The sequence below is a fragment of the Syngnathus acus genome, chromosome 2 (assembly GCF_901709675.1).
Source record: "Syngnathus acus chromosome 2, fSynAcu1.2, whole genome shotgun sequence".
Classification (NCBI taxonomy): domain Eukaryota; kingdom Metazoa; phylum Chordata; class Actinopteri; order Syngnathiformes; family Syngnathidae; genus Syngnathus; species Syngnathus acus.
This window is the reverse complement of record NC_051088.1, coordinates 19826313-19847939: the sequence shown is the minus strand read 5'-3', so window position 1 is coordinate 19847939 and position 21627 is coordinate 19826313. Positions and strand designations below refer to the sequence as shown.

At 40.9% G+C, this 21627-nt stretch overlaps 1 long non-coding RNA gene across 1 annotated transcript in view; it reads right to left on the bottom strand.

The window, feature by feature from the left end:
- Nucleotides 1-6932: 6932 nt before the first annotated feature.
- The window catches only part of LOC119116546, a 32777-nt gene continuing 18082 nt past the window's right edge, over nt 6933-21627 (bottom strand). Inside the window, exon 3 of the long non-coding RNA XR_005096290.1 lies at nt 6933-8081. This is a non-coding gene — a long non-coding RNA (uncharacterized LOC119116546). The remainder of the gene's footprint in view (nt 8082-21627) is intronic.

The window sequence follows — 21627 nt, the reverse complement described above, 5'->3', positions numbered from 1 at the left end:
TTACACGACGGGCATCCTGATGTTGTTCTTTCTGAAGCCAATGGATCCGGAAAGGGACGATTACACGGATTGATGAAAAACCACTTCCAGCAGTCGACAATCCATACTTTTTGGAACTTTCTCTTCCCTCACCCCTCATTTGCACCTCTGTGTATCTGTTTGAAGGCTCTAAACCAGGGGTGGCCAACCGGTCAGAGACTAAGAGCCACATTTTTTTACTGTGTACCGCAAAGAGCCACACGTTATTTGATCTCAATTTTGTTCGACTTCAATCAGTATAAAGTGAAAATTGGTGGTGATAGTTGTAACTCTGCCACATAGGCAATTAATTATTTTCAACTTTTATTGGTGGCTATGAGCATTCATATCAATAATTTGTGAAATGTGATTAAAGATGAGGAATTTGAGGTTATTTTGAGACAGTTTGGGGTTCACGCCTGCTAAGAACTGGCTAAACACATTAGCTAAACTTATAATAGATATATATATAAAGATATAAAAATATATATAGCATATTTTCTAATAATCACTTATTTTCACACACTTTGACACAAGTTTTCACTTCTGAGGTGTTGTGAAATGAAATAGATGGTACTTGAGGAGAAACTAAGGATGGGATGAGATCTCGTATTATGAGATCTTGCGGCATTAGAATGCCATTGCAATCACATATATTGATCATAAAAGTTGATTTAAAAAAAAAAAAGCCCACATTTAAAGAGCCATCATGCGATAATTGAAGTGACACCTCAAAGAGTTTGTGAAATATTCGTAAACTGAATACTGGGAATTATTTAGGCTCTTGTAATCAGTGCATATATTTCTGCACAGACCATTGACTCAAATGATTCTCCTAGGAGCTTGCTCTGAAGTGCTTGTGTTTAAATTTCAAAGGGTGTTGGCATTAAAATGAACACATTAACTTTCTTTAGATTTCTTCCACATATTGTATCCTGGTTTAAGCAGTATCAGAGAATGCTAATCATACTTTCCAACATGAGATCAAAGCTCACTCAATTAGAAATAATCCTCCGCAGTTTTATGGCATGGCAGCAGCTCGACTCATTTACAGAAATGAGCAAATGCATGCACATCTGTATTTGGGGGGAGGGGGGATGTCCTGGGCTATTTGTTGTTATTTTGCTCCCCTAACAAATCCACGTGGGTCTCCTTTGCACTGCTTCAAAATGACTCACAGAGCTGAAGACCAAAGACAGCAGGTAAGTGCCTCTCCTTGGCTCAGAGTCTTATCTCTACCTCTGTGTCTGATTTACCCTCCCGTCTTCATTTGTCTCCAATGACCCACTATCCATACAAACTATTGAATGTCAGGATAAATCATTAATGTTCTTTGTCCTTTCAAAAGGCAATCCAAGATCAATGGGATATGATGAGGCACAGCTGCTAGGTGAAGTGATGACCCTAATATACAGCAGTTTGATGCTCCGCCCCAAAAGATGTCCCTTTGTAAAAAAAAGCCATCCAATCTTCTGGATTGGATTAATTAATATTCATGTAATTTGCAAGGGTAGATTCAATGTAGCAAACCTTTAAAGCAGCCGGAACTAAGAATCACGTTGTTTAAAACTCAATCAGCCACGAGGCGCGTGTTTAACACACATGAAAATGTGAAATGACCACTTTGTCTTTGATAGCTACTATCCCCAAGCAGCTTTGAACTACATTTTTTCAACCTCTTCTCTACTGAGCTTTTTAACTGTCTCACTCAAGAGAACTTCATCCACAGTGAGCATAACTGGGCAGTCGGACCGGCAGGCTCTGTGATCAGTGTGCATGCTACTTTAGTAAATCAAACAACTGTGTTACACAGGTTGAAAGTGCACAATATGTTAGGTTTGTTAAGCATTGTAATTTATGTTTACTTCTGGCACCGAATGAGCAGTAGCCTCTTAGAGACTGTTATACAGGAATTTTCCCTTGTGGTACTAATCAAGGAATGCAAATCAATCTGTGCTGAATAGCTACTGAAACTATGATTCAAAGTTAGCTTTTTCTAGTAAAGTATTATTATTAAAAATGTTCCGTGAGAGTTTTGAGGGGGGGGGGGTTATTCTTTCATTCTTCATTTCATTTAACATGGATGTGGATGTGATCATTCGGAACATGGATGGACGGACGGACTGACGGATGGATGGTACTTGGTTCTGAAGTTACATTGTATTTGTGTGAACTACAGAGGTGTTTGTATCCCTGCAATGAACAAGTGGATGAGTGTAAAGTTGTTTCCACACGACAGCCTCGCGGTCGTGACAGCTTCCCCAGCAACGGGAGGGAGTGAATGTTCGCTAACTAGCTCCCTTGTTGCCGCAACAGTTGGCGTAGCAATCTATAAAGCATGGACAGCTCTGCTTTGGGACTTATCAGACAGATACAGAAGAATCGGACAGCTTGGGTAATGGACCTGTTGCGTAAATTATCACAAGGCATGAAGAGACAGCAGGGCATCTGTGACAACACATGCATACATATATATGTATTCCTCGCCTCCTGAACCATTACATAAACATATCTTCCAACTTCCTTGGGGTGCAGAGCTGCAACTTAAAAAAATTTTGGCCAGTCAGGCATGTGATTTTAGAAAGAAACAAAAACAATTTGACTCAATTGGTAAAATACTTTAGCAAGGAAATCAACTTACCAGCAGTGCCAACCCATTCCAATTCAGTCAAAAAACCACACGTCCAATTAATTATAGTAATGATGCATATTCTGCTGCATGGCATTGCCTCAAAACATTGAATGGGTGTCAACCGCATTGGCCTAAATGCAAGCAACTCAGTGCATCGGCACGGTAGCCTCTTTATGTATAAAACAGAAATACAAAATTTCTTTTAGATTGGGAATTTTGCATTTGCATGCAATTTCTAAGGAAACAATCTACCATTTACAGAGCATCCAGAAAACCTTTGGAGGGGTGATGATAAATCACGCATGTACACTCTTAGCATCTGTCTGTCACCGCCCACCTACAGACAAACTGCAGTGCTGTTACCGTTTTCTCATTCCCTTTATTTCTTCCCGTTCTCCTTTTCTCAGCTTCCTAAAGCCGAGTGCAAGGAGTCATTTGCTAATTGGTTTTTTAGAGGAAACATATTCGCTTGCCTCACTCTCCGCAATACCCCAGGGCTCTCTTCCTCTTAGATGATTCCCCCGTCTCTGGCTCCTGCCAACTCAGCCAAGCATTCACCCAAGCTTGTTATTCTTCTGCTCTCTGTAAATCTGTGAGGCTGCAGGGGCTTCAAAAACACTTCCCCCAGACTTGGAATCCATTAAGCGTAGGGAGGGACTTACACCTTATCTAACTGAGATTGTAAATTATACAACTTTGTGCAACTTTTGCACCACAAATGAAAATTTGAAAAAGGCCACATTCACATTGGGAAACCTGAATACAATGTCAAAGGAGGGAAGGTAGAGTGCATGAGAGGATGAAAGCTACCACAACCATATAGTATATACAATACGTTGTACCATTGGTTCCAACCTGGTTCGTACACAAAGAAATGACAAAGCATAATGAGGACATGAGGACACTTCTTTTCCCACTAATTGTCTGACCTATGCCCATTATGGTATATAAAAAAAATTAAAAAGCTAATTGTTTCAAGAGGGAAAGCAGAAATATATACCCAAGAAATTGTGGTTGCATTTATCTGCTGTTTAATATTTACATGTATGTTCGATAAAGCAATCAATCAAAGGAGCTTTCATTTATTACATTAAAAGGATTGGAATATGTTTTCTTATAACTTTGATTAGAGTGGATATACAAAGTTTATACACACCAGATCAAATATTTCGGTGATTTGAAAAAAATGGGATCTAGATGACCTATTTGAAAAACATCTGCACCAAAATCATGTTAAATGGAAGATGAATAAATGAATGAATGTGAGTTAACACGTCTGCGACCATTTAACCCTAAATGCAGTTTTAATGTACATACAATTAAGGTTTTTCTGACTTCCCCCCCATATGTAGATATTACACAACATTACACGCTTACGGTTACTCAATTTGGATGGTATGATGACTTAATTGACTTTCTCCAGGATCATGCGGATAGGTTTTAAAACGTGTGTTATGAAGCGAGGCACCATGGTGAACAAGTGGTTAGCACAGCAGTTAAGTTGTTTTGTGTTTGCTTCCCGGATGCTCCAGCTTCCTCCCGCAGTCCAAAAACATGCATGTGAAACATTTATAAGACAGACATACTTTATTGAAACTGGCTTTCTCATGTCTTTCTTTGCATATTTGGTGTTGGAGTAAAGTACCAGCCAATTAGACTGTTAATTGTTTCTCCAATATTTTCTTTTGCTCAACATTTTGCTCAATTGCTTTGCTTTACACTCTGCAGTTGTTAACTAAACTACTAAAACAACTGGACATGTAATGTAAATATTTAATGGTCTCATTTAAATGTCTAAAACTATATGCAAAGTCATGTAAACACTTGTAGGAGTTTAAATGCCTACAGTTTTTTTTCATAGCATTTCACACATTTTAACATTTAATGGTCGTTCATAAATGTTGCATAATTTTACCATGCACAGTAGTTTGGTCGAGGTAGTATCAATACAGCCCGACACATTGTTGGATAATAAGATTAGCATCTAAATTTGCAACCCTATTTGCAAGCTTAAATATGCTTTGATTACTCAAATTAAGTAGGACACAAATACTGTATGCGCTGACAAAGCTAATCACTTTGCAAACATGGTGGCTGCAATGTTATACACGCGGTGACAAACAATTCAGTGTGAGTTTGAGACAAAGACAGCTGTGCATTTATTTTCTTGCATTCATTGAGGAATCATTTAATTGCTTCAGTATGCTCGGATAAGAAATTTGTTTCTCAAGCCTATGGGACTAGAAGGTAGTGCTGATATTTATGCTTTCAGGTACATATATCAACTAGGAAACAAATAAACAGCAAAAAAACCTGTTCACAAAAATGTCTTAGAGCCACTCACTATTATCAGTGTGAATAAAACATTGATAGCTGTGCTGTCCCTGAGCTGGCATGTGCAAGGCTCACCAATTCATCTATTTTCTATAGCACTTGTCCTTGTTAGGGTATCTGGTAACTATGGCGCCTATCACAGCAGACTTTAGACAAGAGGTTAGGTACTGTATTGTTCGGTCAAACCAGGGTTAATTTCCCACGCTAGTCCAGCCCTTTTATGCAGGTGTGACTATGCACAAAGGAACCTTGGTGAGCATACAAACAACTGAACCATGGACTACTTTTTAAAGTGGTCTCGCTGTGCGTCCAAACAGACTTGGTGTGCTTCGCTACAAACCACTGCTGATCTGCACCAAATGCAGGATATAAGCAACTTTTTTTGCTTTACATTACATTTACCATTGTGGAAAATATTATCTTGTAGTGAATGCTGATTGTTCATTTTAGGTTGGTAGGTAGGTATACGTAGGTAGGTAGGTAGGTAGGTAGGTAGGTAGGTAGGTAGGTAGGTAGGTAGGTAGGTAAAGAGAGAAAGAGAGAGAGAGAGAGAGAGAGAGAGAGAGAGAGAGAGAGAGAGAGAGAGAGAGAGATTCGCAATGGTAAACCAATAATGAAAAAATAAACCCTATTTCAGTTATTTAACTAAATAAATTTTCTGTGAACTCTAAACAAGATATAACAATTATTTTCTTGACTGTGATGTATAAATATGTGTCAAAGAATGTAGAGTAAAATATTAATGTTATTTTGAACTACCTCATATTGCAAAAAAAAAGAGGGGGTGATTTTGTTTTTCATAGCAGGTAAACTGTTTTAAGATCCATCCTTCCATTTTCCATCCTGCTTGTCTCCACGGGTGTCACGAGACCGCTTGAGCCTATTCCAGCAGTCATCAGGTAGTAGGCGGGGGACGCCCTGAACGGTCGTCAGCCAATCGCAAGGCACACAGAGACAAACAACCATTCACATTCACACCTAAAGGCAATTTGGAGAGGTCAATTGGCCTACCATGCATGTTATTGGCATTGGCCTTCCAACCAGTGCTCCACCGTGCCACCCTCTGTTTCCTCTGTTTGTGAAACGTATTTTCTGATTTTGTGGATTATAAAAGTGTATGATCTTAAAATCTGTATGAAAACATAATAATAGACTGTTATATTATAGTAAAATCCTGAACAGGAGTGTATGTGTAATACTTTGTTCCTACGCATACACCTCCCACCAGCTATTACTGTAACTCTGCATGTTGTGAAGTGGAAAGTGAGATTTGCTTCATTTAGCATCAACAAATTGGGAGTAGCCTATTTTGCTAGTTTAATGAGCTCTCCAGTATGAGTGAGAGTGATTCAAGTGTGAGTATTTGCAATGCAATGTTGGACAAAAAAAAGTCATGAGGAAATTCACAAACTTTCATATTCTTAAATAAAAGCACCGTAAGGCGCTTCGGGTTAAAAGGCGCCGACTCAATTGCAGGGGCTATTCTGGACTTAATCCACACATAGGGTGCATCGCATTATAGGGCGCATGCATGCCATGACTTACGGTAAACAAAAAACAAACATCACAGGAGCAAAACAGTGAGTTCGTTTGTACTTTGGTGTCATGTTGTTCGTCGGCAATGATCCCGACTTTTCGGGAAGCTTGAATTAAGCATGTCTCTTCTTCTATATCATTTTAGAGGGTCCTAATGCTGTTTCCTTTGCACAAACCAATAGTATTCATTTACCATCTGGGACAGAGGTACATACTCTACATATATTACATACAGTTCTCTGATTGGTTTACCGCCCCGGTCTACGTAAAATGTAATGTCCTCTGATTGATTCATCAGGTCTACATAATACATCCATCCATTTTCTGTACCGCTTGTCACCACGGGGGCCGCGGGCGTGCTGGAGCCTATCAGAGCAGTCAACAGGCAGTAGGCAGGGGACACCCTGAACTGGTTGCCAGCCAATCGCAGGGCTCACAGAGACAAACAACCATTCGCACTCACACCGGCGGGCAATTTGGAGGACTCATTCAGCCTACCATGCATGTTCAAAAATTTCTTACAGGAACTCTTACAAAGAGCCCTTGAAAAAAGATTTTCAGAAAAGGGGTTTTCAGAAGCCAATGGTTCCAGGTAGAACTTCTGCTCTTAGCAAGAAACCCTTTCGGAACCCTTATTTCTAAGAACGTAACATTGAAGGTAATGGGGCTTGGCCTAAGTTTAAATATGTCAAACTATCTCTCGATTTGTGGATCTGTTTCTGTCGACCTATTACTGACTGAGCGCTTTAAAGGGTGGTGATTAATGCTTCCTATTAATTACATTCACATTTTTACACTTCTGCTTGCTTGTGCATTGGTTTAGGCAAGAGCAAGTAATTGATTACCCCATTTCTTTGTGGATGGTCTGTCACTGATTCTCTTGTCTGCCTGGCTTCTCTATTGACTGTTTACTGAAAACCAAAGTCTGGCACAAGGGAATGCATTCATAGTCTGACTCTTGTCTTCTAGTTTCTCTTCCTGTTAGCTTGTAACGTGTGAATTGGTTTTGTGTCCCAGTACATTTGTCCATAGGAGGTTCAACATACAATGTACTAAATGATGTGGCAGAGGGGCTAAGGAGAGGAGACAGAAGATGGAAGAACAAAAGAATAACCTGAAGACGAGAATGTCAAATTGTTTTTTCATTCGCTGGCTGAAGATAAAAGAGAGCTGACAAGAGTTTTCTGTCGATTGTGTGCTCGCGAGGTTTCCACTTAACACAAGTGTCAAGGGACTGCAAGTTTTGTGAGGGTTATTTATTCAAGTGCGCTCTAATTACCACTCGTGCCATCTGAGGCAAAAATTCGTATTGGTTGTCTGAATTTAGACCATCTATGCAACCAGTAAAAGTGGTTGAATCCCCAGCCCTTCATGAATAGATTCAGCAGTCAACAGAACCACAAGTTCTTTACACAGTGTGACCTAGTGTGCCTATGCTGCACCGTAAATACCCTTCTTCACATCAAACAAGAGGGGAATCATTTCCACTTACATCCTCTGATGCACCAATGAAGAGCCAGGGTGGAGTGCCTCAAAGCAGCATCATTATTTCACATTGCCTCTGAAAGAAATGAAGAAAATAATTATCGCAGATCAGCAGTATAGGGATATATTTACAGATGGGATGACACAAGAGAGTTCTTCTCTGAAGGTGTGGGCTAAAGAGAAAAACTCTGACAAATGAAAATAATGTCCTTATTTGGTTTTCAATAAGCATGTTTTAGTAATGGCAGGGCAAGCCAGAGCACTTGAAAAATCACACACAATCAATCACGTGGAGGATTTTTAAGATTCCCACAGAAATATCTGACCCAAGATTCCAACCCAGATTGGATGGATGGATGGATGGATGGATGGATGGATGGATGGATGGATGGATGGATGGATGGATGGATGGATGGATGGATAGACAGATGGACGGACGTACTGATGAACGGACAGATGGATGGATGAATGGACGGAGGGACAGATGAACATGAAGCTTGCCTTCACAGCTATAAGAACATTGATAAGTTCTTTCCCGAGTCCTCCAGTCATTTTTTTAGCTGCTGTTACAACTTTCTTTGTTGTATGAATTCAGACACCCATGAACGACAGTACTAATTTGAGTATATATCCCTTGTCTTGCGTCAGACTCACATTGCACTCAATAGGATTAGTCGGGCATCCAAGAGAATCAGCAACAGACCTATGAACTATGAAGAAATGAGGAAATCAATTACCTGCCGTTGCCGTAAAACAATGACGGAGGAAGCCGAAGTGTAAAATTCCTAAATGTAATTAGCAAGAGGCATATAGTCAATAGGCTGCCTGTTTTTTTTTTCATGTTTGTTTGTAATTGTGCTTATCTATCCATCAATGCATATGTTAATTTACCCACACCTCTAACATTCACAATCCAGTGAACTGGTAACATTTCTCACCCATTAGAATGGCACGCTATGCAAACACTGCTCACATGCATGCACAGGAAGAGCAATGAGCAAGGGAAGATGAGGCCAGTCGACCAAGGTTTTCCACTACACGGATCTCCTCTCACCACATGTCGCACTAAGTTGTAGTTAACACTGCTGTGATTCGAGGTGCTCCTACACTCTACTGTTGCTGTGGCACCTCAAGATAAAGCAAGGTAGAGAACAAATGAAGGGAAACAAAAGAGGGAACAAAAATAATAATCATAAAAATAGAAGGCAGGGTACAGGAGGGAATTGTGTGTGTGTGTGTGTGTGTGTGTGTGTGTGTGTGTGTGTGTGTGTGTGTGTGTGTGTGTGTGTGTGTGTGTGTGTGTGTGTGTGTGTGTGTGTGTGTGTGTGTGTGTGTGTGTGTGTATGTGTGTGTGTATGTGTGTGTATGACTTAGTAGTTATGCAATCAAGTGTGGCGCATGCACATGCACGTGTCAATCATGTGTGTTTGAGGTAATGGTCGAATGAACCGAGCAGTTTTGCTGCCCGGCTGATTCACCTTTTCTCCTCCAGGTTTTCACCTGGTCACCAGAGCAGTGCGTTGATACGACCTGACACCTGTCCGCTCGGATGGCTGGGAACAAGTCTCACACATGTATAGATGTGTACACACACACACATTCCTGCTTTGCCACACACATGCGTACGTAGAACAATGTGCAAATGGTGCTAACAATGGATGAGAGGTACACACGTGAGGACATACAGTACACGTACAATCCATCGCCGCCTCTCCCCTCACTCCTCTGTCGCTGTCCAACATGCACTAAACCCCAACAACATGCAGAACCTCGAAAGCCGACAAAACCCTGGGGTGTTAAGCAGAGCGGTCTTGCGGAGTTGTCTGTAAATATTTCACAGTTTATCTCGCGCTGTCTTTTCGTGAGACAACAAGGCACAGTGATTCACAGGCCAATGCATGCAACACCACTCTTCACACGATCAAAAATTGCACTGCTCTTTTGGATGCCAACTTTTATTTAAAAGAATCATAAATATTCAAGCTTGTGTTCTTCCATTTGTGCAAAAATATAACAAGCTCATTGTCTTTTGCCTGAAATAAACCCAGAAGTACAAAAAAACTTTAATGTGGCCATAGTTGTTGGACCAGGAGCCAGTCACGCAGGGAGATGGGCTAATAAAAAAAGATAACACAAGCGCAACTACATAAGATTGTACTATTAGGATGAGAGAGGACAATAGCAGAGCAAGTTCAGTCTCCTCTGGGTAATGAGTCATTGCTGCTAACTTTAAATAGACTGCTGGCATAAGACAGCTTGGAATGTAGGCCATGTCAATAGACGACTTTCACTGATGGCAGCTCAGAGAGATGTTATCTTTTGCTGAAATAAATATACATATATTAAAAAGAAAAAAAGAATGTCTGATTGAAAGAGGCTGAAATATTTTTGTACGTATACTCTACCTTTGACACCAAGGATGTAATTGAAGTCACTCCACATAGAAATGTGCTCAAGACCAGGCTGCAGTGTAAAGACATAACTAAGACAAGACAAGTATGTATGTTACAGAAAACATTTGAGCTGCTATAGGCTATTCAGGTCAAACCTGAATTGAAGATAGTTCAATGTAATTGTGTGAATAAAATTGGATGCTTTCATAGTCACACATTTACTCAGCTGTGACTCAAATGTAATGATTCAGAGATGTGGCAGTTTCAAAAGCTGCAAGTACACTTGATAATGTGCGATCTGGATGCTGTTCGCCTGCATGCCGCCAGTAGCAAAGAACAACTCTGACAGGGTGATGGCTCCCAAACTAGCCAGCCAGCAGTGCAGTTGACGGTGGACTCTGCGAGGGAAGCCCCAAAGACAATTCAGATGATAATGTGGTTAATGAGCAGATACAAATAAACCAAGAATGGATCTGGGGCGATTGCACCAGCACAGCAAAAATGTCACATGTTCTGCCCCCTAAAATGACTATACAGTGTTTTCCATCTGGTTTTGTCTACTCCACATGCGGTTTTTGCTTCAGCATGCCCACATGGCTCCCACAGATATAATAGCTGGAGTGCTATTGTGTTCCATGGCAACTGTTCTAATGATGCTCAGCACACATTGTTAGTGTTGTCAATGTAAGTTCTTTCCAGTTTGGGAAAGTGCAGGGAATGTGGAGGCACTCAGAAATAAAATGATGGATTTATGTGGATGAAAGCAGAAGAAAATGACAATTTGGTCACAGAAAAATAACCCATCAAACCTGCAGTCGTAGCAGACCCCCAAGCAATTCTCAGAGGCTCAAACCACTCTGGTACCAAAGTTGAACCGACCATCTGGAGTTGCAGACTTCCTGCTCACCAAGCTGTGTTGGATACATTAGTACCTGTGTGTCGGTGATTCTATTTTTGTTCTCCATCTGCCGGCCAATAAGTAAAATTTCAGTTTCTGCTTTTGAAACCGTCTGAACCTTTGACACACCCTACTGGCACCATGTACGTTCACTGATCCTGCACATTGAATGTCCCAACATATAAGACATGTGAAAGATTGCTGTGGCAGCTGCCAAGGCTAATCTGAGGCGATGTGGAGGGGGCTAGTGCATATGAATGACAACATCGAAAAGTATGTTACTCTTGCTCTAATTCCACAGACATGGCTCAGTTCTTAGTTTGGGGGTATGGCAGGGTGAGGGGTTTCTGTCTCAATAAATATACGTACATTAGATTATTCTGCCCACGGGTTTATGTCTGCATCCAATCTGGAGTTCAGAATTCTTCCAGAGTTAATTGAATTCCACTCTGATGCCAGAATTCCAGGGACCCGCATTCTCTTTGCTCTACTGTGCTGGCTTCTATGACGGTCACACTAAGGCACTAGGGAGGAAGTAAAGAATAGGTGTCCTGCCAGACTATGATAGTGAGCAGATTAGACAGGTTCAGCCTGCCGTCGCTTTCCTGACAGCCAACCTGGGTGAGGCCGGCAGCCATGGGAACAGTAATGGGCTAAGGAGTGTGAGTGCGTGCTGATCTTGGACTGAGTGTGTATTTCTGCAGTAGATGTATGGCACATGCACATGAATGAGGAAACGCTCAACATTAAGGAGATCTGAATGGTCATGCTATCCAAGCATTATATCTCTTTTCAGCCTTTTGGCTGTTGTTGTCAGTTCCATTCCTTTTGGCTTTGGCTTGGTTGATTTTGAGGAGGGAGCCAAGATACAATAAAGAAAAGCGAGGTGATTATATTTGCATTTTGCAAAAGGTCAAACGAGGTGGTGTACTGAATGATCACCTGTCACCAATCACTGGATTGACAAATGGCAGATTTCTATTTTGAATCACACTTGCAAGCACACTTTGACTACAAATGGTTTTAAACTGGAACTGTGGTTCACTTTGCACTCAGTAATAGTGTGATTGGGGGTGTGAATCCTTGTCTATCTCTGTATGCCCTGTGATCGCAATCAGTTCAGGACATAGCCTGACTCTCACCAAAAGTCACCTGAAATAGGCTTCAAACCTGAATAGGATGAGCAGTCTCGAAAAGGGAATGGTGGATCAGAGGAAAATAAAAGGCTACAATATATTTATGGGAACTCGGAGTAAGGCATGGTGGGGGACTGGTTAGCACGTCCGCCTCACAGAGCAGAGGTGTTCATTTCGATTCCAGCTCTGGCCTCCCTGTATGGAGTCTCCTCCCCGTGCTTGGGTTTTCTCCGCGTACATGGGTTTCCTACCACATCCCTGCACGGTAGGCCGATTGAGCACACCAAATTGCCGTGTCATAGGTGAGTGTGGGTGCGTATGATCGTCTGTGTGCCCTGCGATTGGCTGGCAGTTCAGGGTGGCCCCAGCCTACTGCCCGAAGATGGCTGGGATACCCTCATGAAGACAAGCGGTTAAGAAAATGGATGGATGGACGGATGGAAACATTGATGACAGGGTCATACTCTTCATCTTGAAAAGAATAAACGTTTTTGTTACAGCTATAGTTATAGCTATACAGCAGCTTCGTCTTAACTAAACTCAGCCATGGATGTCTGTTTTTAGGGGAGGTCAAAAATTGAAGCCTCCACTTCAAACATTTTCACACCTACTTCTTATAAAATGCTTTCTGGCCTGAGGGGATGTAGCACCGCTGAGGTGTTCAGCATGCACGAGTGGGAGAGAGATTACAAGCTTGACATCACCACGCGAATTAACATTAATAACAATCCAAATGAGAGGAGTGAACAAATGCCCACATGTGCACCTGGCCTCGTAAACAGATGGGCTCACTGCAGGCCAGTTCCTGAGGAGAGGATGCTCCACAGTCACATACACAGAAAACTACATTCATCCTTTCTGGCCCAGGTGTCATCCAAGGTGATGGCAATGCCCAAAAGATGACGGAGTGCAAAGATGCCCAGTGGCCAGTTGCTGGCTGGACCTCACCTTATCTGTCATCATGGCCGAAATACAAATCCAGTACTGCTGCTTTTCCTTTTGAGGGGCCAGTTCAACCTTATGCCAAAGGAGGATTTTAATCCCTTTTAGGAGTGAGGGTTTAGACCAGGGGTGCCCAGTACGTCGAATGCGATCGACCGGACGATCGCCAAGCCACTATTGGTCGATTGATCGCGTGATATTAAATTTTTTTATTTTTTTTCGCACTTGACGCGTGTACAAACAACGGCGCTAACAACACAACACAAACACGCTAGCTCGCGAGTTCCCTCCAATTGTCAGAACCCTGTTTTTTCTCTTAAACTTAAGAAAGGGTATAAAAATGAGTGGGGCAGCTGACCATAGTAAGAAATATCACTTTCATAGGGAATGGGAGTAGGACTTTTTTTTCACGATGACATATATACGTATATATATTAAAAAAAAATTTTTTTTAGTGGGTAGATCTTTGTGACTTGGTCATTTCAAAAGTAGCTCGCGAGCTGAAAAAGTTTGGGCACCCCTGGTTTAGACCTTTTTGCTGTATTTTTAGACAAAATGATGAAAGGACACAAAGTACTTCCCAGATATGAGCAGGAGAGGGGAATTTCATGCAAATGAGTTGAGACCCGAATGACATTTTCAGTTTACAATTTTTGTAGTGCACAGAGATATGGCAAGTGTGCATGACCTGATTGAGGAAATGATGAGGTAAAATGCTGCAGAACCACCAGATGCAATGTGCTAAACATGTTGCTTGCAGTTTCTTCAGGTGAAAAGGGTCAAGCAAATGGCGTATTTAACAGCTGCCATTTGCTGTGACATTTTTGCCAGAGAAATTCTGTAGAACCCCTGCCCTCTCTGTGGTCACCTTTAAGCATCTTTTCTGCAGTTATAATGGATTTCATACAACAGGAATAGAATTCCCCACTCTGAAAGTTCCCCGCTGTTATGCTGTGATGGTGACCTTTTTAAAAGTGTTACAAATATTGAGAAAATATGTGCGTGAGATTGCATGCGTTAAGATCACCTTTTTCAAGTATCATACCTAAAAGTAAACCGAAGGGTAACCATACCAAGTAGTTTTGATATCCTTTCACGTCTTTTGATTAGGAAGACAGAATGGACTTGTATTGAACCAGATTTTTCTGCTTGGTGAAACTCAGCCTTAAAGATCCCACTGTACTGTCGTGCTAATTTAAGCAGAGAAAGAAATGACCAGATGCATGCTGAGCGGGCGCATAATTCCCTTTCTTTATTAAAAATCATATCCACTCACACAGCTGAGATCATGAAGCTGCACCTCCGTCATTTACTGGGTGTGTGTGCGTGTGATGTATTTTAAGGGTTATGTGAAAAATGTGCATTCAGGCGAGCCGCGACCTTAAATGATCTGCGAGGAAGCGCGTTTGGATCAACAGAGGGAGTTTCGGGTTGGGTTGTCGGCGCTGTTGCAAGCGTGACAGTGCTGCAGGATCAGAATCACTCACGCTGTCTGACTGGTGTGCTCTGTGTTAATTAGCTCCCTCTGCTCCTCTGTCGCTCCACTCTGAGGTTGAGCAAGCAAGGTCTGTAAATCTGAAAACAAATGTCAGCCTTCTCTGGTCTCCCCTCTTGCTTCCCACTCATCCTCTCGCTTTTCTTCACCCGCATTTGATTGCTCCAAATGTCCCACCCTGTCTCGACATGTTAGATTACACTGTGCCGAGAGACTCCATTTTGACATGCTCTCATTTCCCCATTCCTTCGATGTAGGTGATGTTATATCGTGGGGATATATCTATATGAGATAGGAGCATAAAACGACTGTATTCTGTCACTCGCCTGCTCTCTTTCTCGTGCTACCCTTCCATCAGCAAAACAGAGAATCAAATTGCAAAGCAATAACAGGCTCAGTGTTATGAAAAAAAAATCTCAGAAACTCAAAACTAAAAAGCACAGATGTTTGACAGCATGACCACGTTTAGTGCAATACACTGTGTACGAATACAAATGCAATTTAATGAGTAGATCAACAACAGTGACAAACACTTGGCTTGATTGAGACCCCACTAAGATGTTGGACCAACTGTTTTTGAACAAAAACTAACATGGGGTTGATGTCTGTGTCTGTGTCTGTGTGTTCCTGACCCAGCCCGTTGTCAAACACAGCAAAAACAAAAACTAACTCAAACCGGCGTGTACATCGGGTTTGACCTCGTTGAAGAATTCAAGGAAGGTAACGACTGACTTGCCGAGGTCAGACAGATAAGGAGACTGCAGGCTATGTCTTTGTTTTGGGGGTTTGGCAGTGAGTGCCCAGGGGAGGGGGAGGGGCTTAACAGCTTCAATGAGGACAGGTGAATGTTGACACCTACTGGTAAATCACAGTACTGTGCAGTGCCATAAGAGTGAAACTGGCTACATCATGCTACAAATTGAGTTGACAATCTCTGCACAAACCCACGTACACTCCATGTGTGTCAATAATCCATTCGTTTGATGACCCCTGACCCCCAACCCTTGAATGCTATCCATGGAGTGCCCAATGCATCAATATCTCACCCAGCAATATCACAATTGTATTCCGCAGTTCCTTATATGCATACTGCTAATTAATTGTTTTTTAATTCAGTTTTTTAAAAGCAAAACTGTGATAGGGGCTGTATTTGTATTTATGTATCAAAATGCACAATGCCGCGAAGATGTATTTGCCCTCTTCACAATTTTCTCACATTCATACATTGCATACTTTAGTTTGCCCACTTTAAAATGTCACAATGAACAGTTTCTCAAATTAATACACATTTTTTTATGGATGTAGTTTGTTTACATTACCATATAGCGAATTGGCAGGCACTCAGTGCTGTAAGTTTTTTCTCCTCTCATTAGAGATTTGTTGTGAAAGATAGAAAAGTGTGCAGTGTGTGCGTCCGGCTGATTTGAACAATTGCCTAGAAGTTGTGTGACAATTGATTATCTATTCTATGCTTATTTTACATTGGTGTTCAAGGAATATTAAGTTAAAAGAAGTACTGGTCTATGATGTTCTCTACTCTATGAACCTGCTCGAACGTCTGAATTCTTTTACATAATTGAATGTTTTTGAAAATGTAATGCAGTATTTACTTTTCCTAGTAACTAGTTACATTTATGAGGGAGTAACACAAATACTAATTCAATTACTTTTTGGAAACTGTAACTAATTACATTTTGGAAGTCATTTGCCCAACACTGTCCGTCAGTGCTGGACTTACGGACCATCCCATCAATCTGACTGACCATTATATCAGTTTGACGGAATGCCCGCATCTGCTAGTACAATAGACAGAACACGTTCTCACAAAAATTATGTCCAAACTATGAAAGCACATGTTTACACTGGACACACCATTTTCATGAAAAATACTCAGAGATTACTAGTATGTCATTTTGGTTCTGGTTGCCAGGCAACATTAGTGCAAAGCTGCTGCTTCCATTTTCTTTCAGGCTCTGTGGTGATTTGTCTTGTGTTGTTTATGCACATTAGTCTGAGAGGAAATAGGGGGAGGAAACATGAAAAAGGTGTGTATGAATGGGTTTGGGGCACAAAGGTAAAGCCAAAACCAGCACATATGTCCTGCTCCCATGATTAATTATATTCAATGTATTTTGTTCTTCCCTCATGTATTGTTCTTTGTTATAATCGTAGAGGATATATTTGTCATTGAAGCGCTCTCTCTCGCTAAGCAACACACACATGCACAGACATAATCCTTAATGGTTATACATCGCTGTTTACAGTAAATGTTATATAATACAGATGGAAGAGGGTAATGTAGGCACTGACCCAGACTGTGTATGGTGCAATTTATGTTAAGAGCCACCATTCTTTGGTCAAGTAGTGCTAAAGTGCAAAGCTGCGTGTGTGTGTGCGTGTGTGCGTGCGTGCGTGTGTGTGTGTGTGTGCGGGCGTGCCGGGAAGGGTAGCGCAGACAGGCACACTCCATCATTCCCCAGATTCATCCGTCACTAAGGGACAGGCCACAAACGCACATGTACAGATGCCCGTCCAAAGGTTAACAAGCACACATCGATGTGTGTGTGTTTAGCGCTAAGTGCCGACGGCGTGTGATGTATGTGTTGTTGTCTGCAACAGCCACTGTCACATTTTCTTCCTGCTTGAAGTAGGAAATGAATGTTCTTTGGTTTTCATCTGGTGCACATGGGGAATAGAATGGCCTTCTGATTTGAAATAACGGAAAGAAAAAAATCAACAGCATCACTGTGCAGTAACACTTCGACGGGACTGAAGCAACAGTTAATGCAGTTACAGAATATGTTGCCGAATGTGGCTTTAACATTCTTTCAAGGACATTTTCTTCATGAGCAATCACATGCAGGCAAATGCACGATTTGGTCCTGTGTTGTGTGAGTCACGATGCAGTTGGGAGGGTGAATGGCCCTTTAGTGGTGAAATCAAGTACAGTATGGATTTCTAACTATCCATCCATCCATTTTCTGAACTGCTTTTCCTCACAACGGTCACGAGTATGCTGGAGCCTATCCTAGCAGAGATGGACAACAATTCGCACTCACACTCACACCTACATGCATGTCTTTGGAATGTGGGAGGAGGTACGGGGAAGGTCAGAATCGGAATCGAACTCAGCACTTCTGCGCTGTGAGGCGGACATGCTAACCAGTCTGCCCACCATGCCGCACTCCGAATTCCCATAAATATATGTATTGTAGGGTTTTTTTTATTTTACCATGCTGCCTAACTTTTAAGTATTATTTATTACTTTGCTGTCATAAGAATTCCCCTTCACAAGAAGGGTTGCACCTTGGATCAAACCAAAAGCTAATAGATAAACAGCTGTAATGTATGTGAAATGCCCATCCAAATCATTGTAAAAGCACAAAATTGTTTGCATGTATGAGGAAGTCAATTCAATAGTTTGAAGCTAATCTATTATGACAATATTTGTCATTTCATATAAGCGCCATTATTTTAAAAGTGGTAGTAAAATCCCTGAAGCATCATCACCACATTTGTTTCAGTCAGTAATATTCAAGCCCATAAAGTCGGCTTCACTATTCTCAATAAAGCCCACTGACAGATGAGCATTTTTGGTCAATTAGGTAAAGGTTACAGGTAAGCAGAAGATTCGCTGATAGCATAATTATAAGAGAGGAGCGCAAATGTCAAAGACGATGTTCAGTCTTGTTGGTGCCAAAAACGTTTGAACACCGTCTGCTTTAAACCAACCATCTAGAGGAGGAGATAAATACAAAAACGGGTTCATGAAGCATCTTTGATGCTTCATTTTCGCATCACCACCTATAACTTATAAAACTCAATTGATAAAGAATGAGGCTTTTGAGAGATAAGTGAAAAGAAAAAAAAATTGAGAAAATGTGGTTGAATAAGTGAACACACTCTTGTAATCATGTGGTTCAATAAACATCTACATTCAAACTCAAGTTAAATGGGAGTCAATCCACAAATGCCACTACACTCAGTGCTTCTGAGGCAAATAAAGTTCAGATTTTCTAGTAGGCTTTTCCTAACATTTCGTGTCACATCGAATAGCACAAACTGTCGTCCGCAAAGAGCTTCCATGGCATCTCATTGTTTTAAAGTATCAGCCATAGGTAGGGTGAAAATAATCGACAGTGTAGACAGTGATTATCAAATGATTATAGTATGGGAAAGCAGTGACATTGCCAAGAGTTGGACATCCCTCTAAAATTAACGGAAGGACAAAAAAATGAGGCTGCCAAGTGGCTGACAAGAACATTAAAGAAGCTGCAGACATTTCTGGTAAGTACTGGCTGTTTTGTACATGTGACAACAATCTCCTGTATTCCTTGGCTATGAAGTAGAGTGGCAAGATCTTAAAGTAAAACAGCCTGCCTGCATTTTACAAAAGCGCACGTGAAGTCTCCCAAACTCATGTAAAAAAAAAATAAAATTGTTACTATCTGGTGAAACCAAGGTTGAACTTTTTGTTCATAATTTCAAAAGGTATCTTTGAAGCAAACAGTACACTGTTCATCAGCAAAAGAACACCATGCTTGAAGTGAAGCAAAGTAGTGGCACCATGGACTTTGTCTATCTATTTATTTATTTATTTATTTATTTATTTTTTTGTCGATCAGTCGTTTGATCGATTGTCTTATGTTGCAAGTCACATTAATAATGGAAAATGTTTAGAGGCTACCGCTCTATTTCTCATTTTTATATCACGTATCCAATAATTAGCATTTGAATAGGGGTGTGTTGACATTTTTTATCAACTGCACATCTTTTGGACTGTGTGAGAAAGCCAGAGCACCTAGTAGAAAGTCAACACAAGTAGGATATTGAAACCCAAAGCGCAACACAAAAGTTCTTTGCTGTGCTAAGCAATATGCCACTGAGCCGCCCATAAAGGCGCGCTCCCCGATGTGTTGTGAGTCTGAGCCTGACTATAAAAAATGTTCAAGTCTTTTTATGTAGTCACTATTAAGTCTATCTTTGCCTGAAAACAGTCTGCCGGCTTTGAACTTGTTTTGACGGTTTACTTTCAGATCAATGAATTGTAACTGAGGCGTGTGTGGGTAAATATTTGAATTTCATGGTTTTTTAATTAGCCTTCATCTTTGCTCGTTCTTCAATTCACAAAGCGGGTTTGTACTTACTGTTTGACTCTAATGCATGCATTTTTTTTTTTTAAGTCGGCAGTGAGTAAAGATTAGAGGCAACATGCAAATGAAAACGCGATCGTAAAAACTACTGGTGTGCAAGGGAATGTATAAAGTGGACCCCCTCTATTTGAGCGGGATATGGACCTGGCTGGCCTGCAAATATCAAAAATAATGCGAAACACTGATGTCTATACATGAACTTTTTCATTCATCTTCATAGCCGTACAAGTTTGCATGACTGCAGTTTCCTGAGAATTTCTTACGGGGGCAGAAATTCATTGCAAGTCTGTGATTTCCCCTGGCGATGACAATAATAACATCACACATTCCCACGATCAATAAAACAGATCTAACGTTCACATCGGATACTTGATTTCTTCATCTTTCATCATCAAGCAAACCACCAGCAGCAGCCACCTGGTTAAGGTAAAGCTGTGACGAAGATAAATTCTCTCTTGTCATAAAGAGATCCATACAATAATAAGGTTAAGAACTGGATACTTGTTGGATTAAATATCCCCCTCACAGGACCTCTTTCTTCATTGTCACGTCGGATGAATTACTCAAGGAGAAAGAGCTCAAATAGCGAAATGAAAATTTTATATTTTGTAGGGCTTGTTCAAAGTATATCAGTCCATCTCATTCATTGGCTTCAGAGAGTAAGTGGAAGGACAGGGAGACAAAGAGATCATGTGGATGGACTCAGCGGCAGGAGAGTGTGTGGGTGGACTGAAAGGCAGTAAGCAGTGGGCTGAGGAAGCTTATCACACCTGGATCGGTTCCTCGCATGTTTACGATTAAAGTTCAAATAGAAGTTTGGTTAGGTTAAGGTCAGCAACTGCTCAGTTCCATTGTCCAAAATCCACTTCAAGTGTGAATGTGCTTGCCGTCACATCATTCTAAACTGAAAAGTGTTATCTTTTGATGATGGCTACCTGCTTAATATTGTTGGATAAGTGGGAGGCAGAAAGTGAAATGAGCTTAAGTGAAATTGTTAAATTAATGTATTGCAGTATGTATGGCTGTTCGTTTTCTATCTGTAACTTATGTAAATGTACTACTGCCGGTCTTGGTGAGGACACTCTTGAAAAAGAGATTTTTAATCTCAATAGGGGGGTAATTCTCAACTGTGCATTAATGTTCGTCAGCACCGTCGTATATTGTCAATTAAAACACTGAGATTTATATGGAATAATGAAACAACTCCAATACTTCCTGTTTGTTAAATGTAACATTCCGCTCTATAATCAAATTACAAGAATAATGTCTTTTCTTTCTGTTGCCGGTCCTTCCTTTCAGAATGACCTCCCCTTAAATATTAAGCAAGCCCCCGCTATGTCTATTTATGAAACTCATTTGAAGACCCATTTTTATTGTTTGGCTTTCGACTGATTTTTTTGACTGTTATTGTTCTGCAAATGTATGTTTGAGTTTACTGTTTTCACTGTCCCATTGCTATTTGTGACGTGCTTTGTTATAGATGTGTCTGTTGTAAAATACTCTTTACAAATAAAGTTGTATTAGATTGCGTTGTATCAGGATCCATGTTTTTGCTAAGTTTCTAAAATCAACTAAAGGAGTAGGTAATGTGAAATGAGTGCTTGG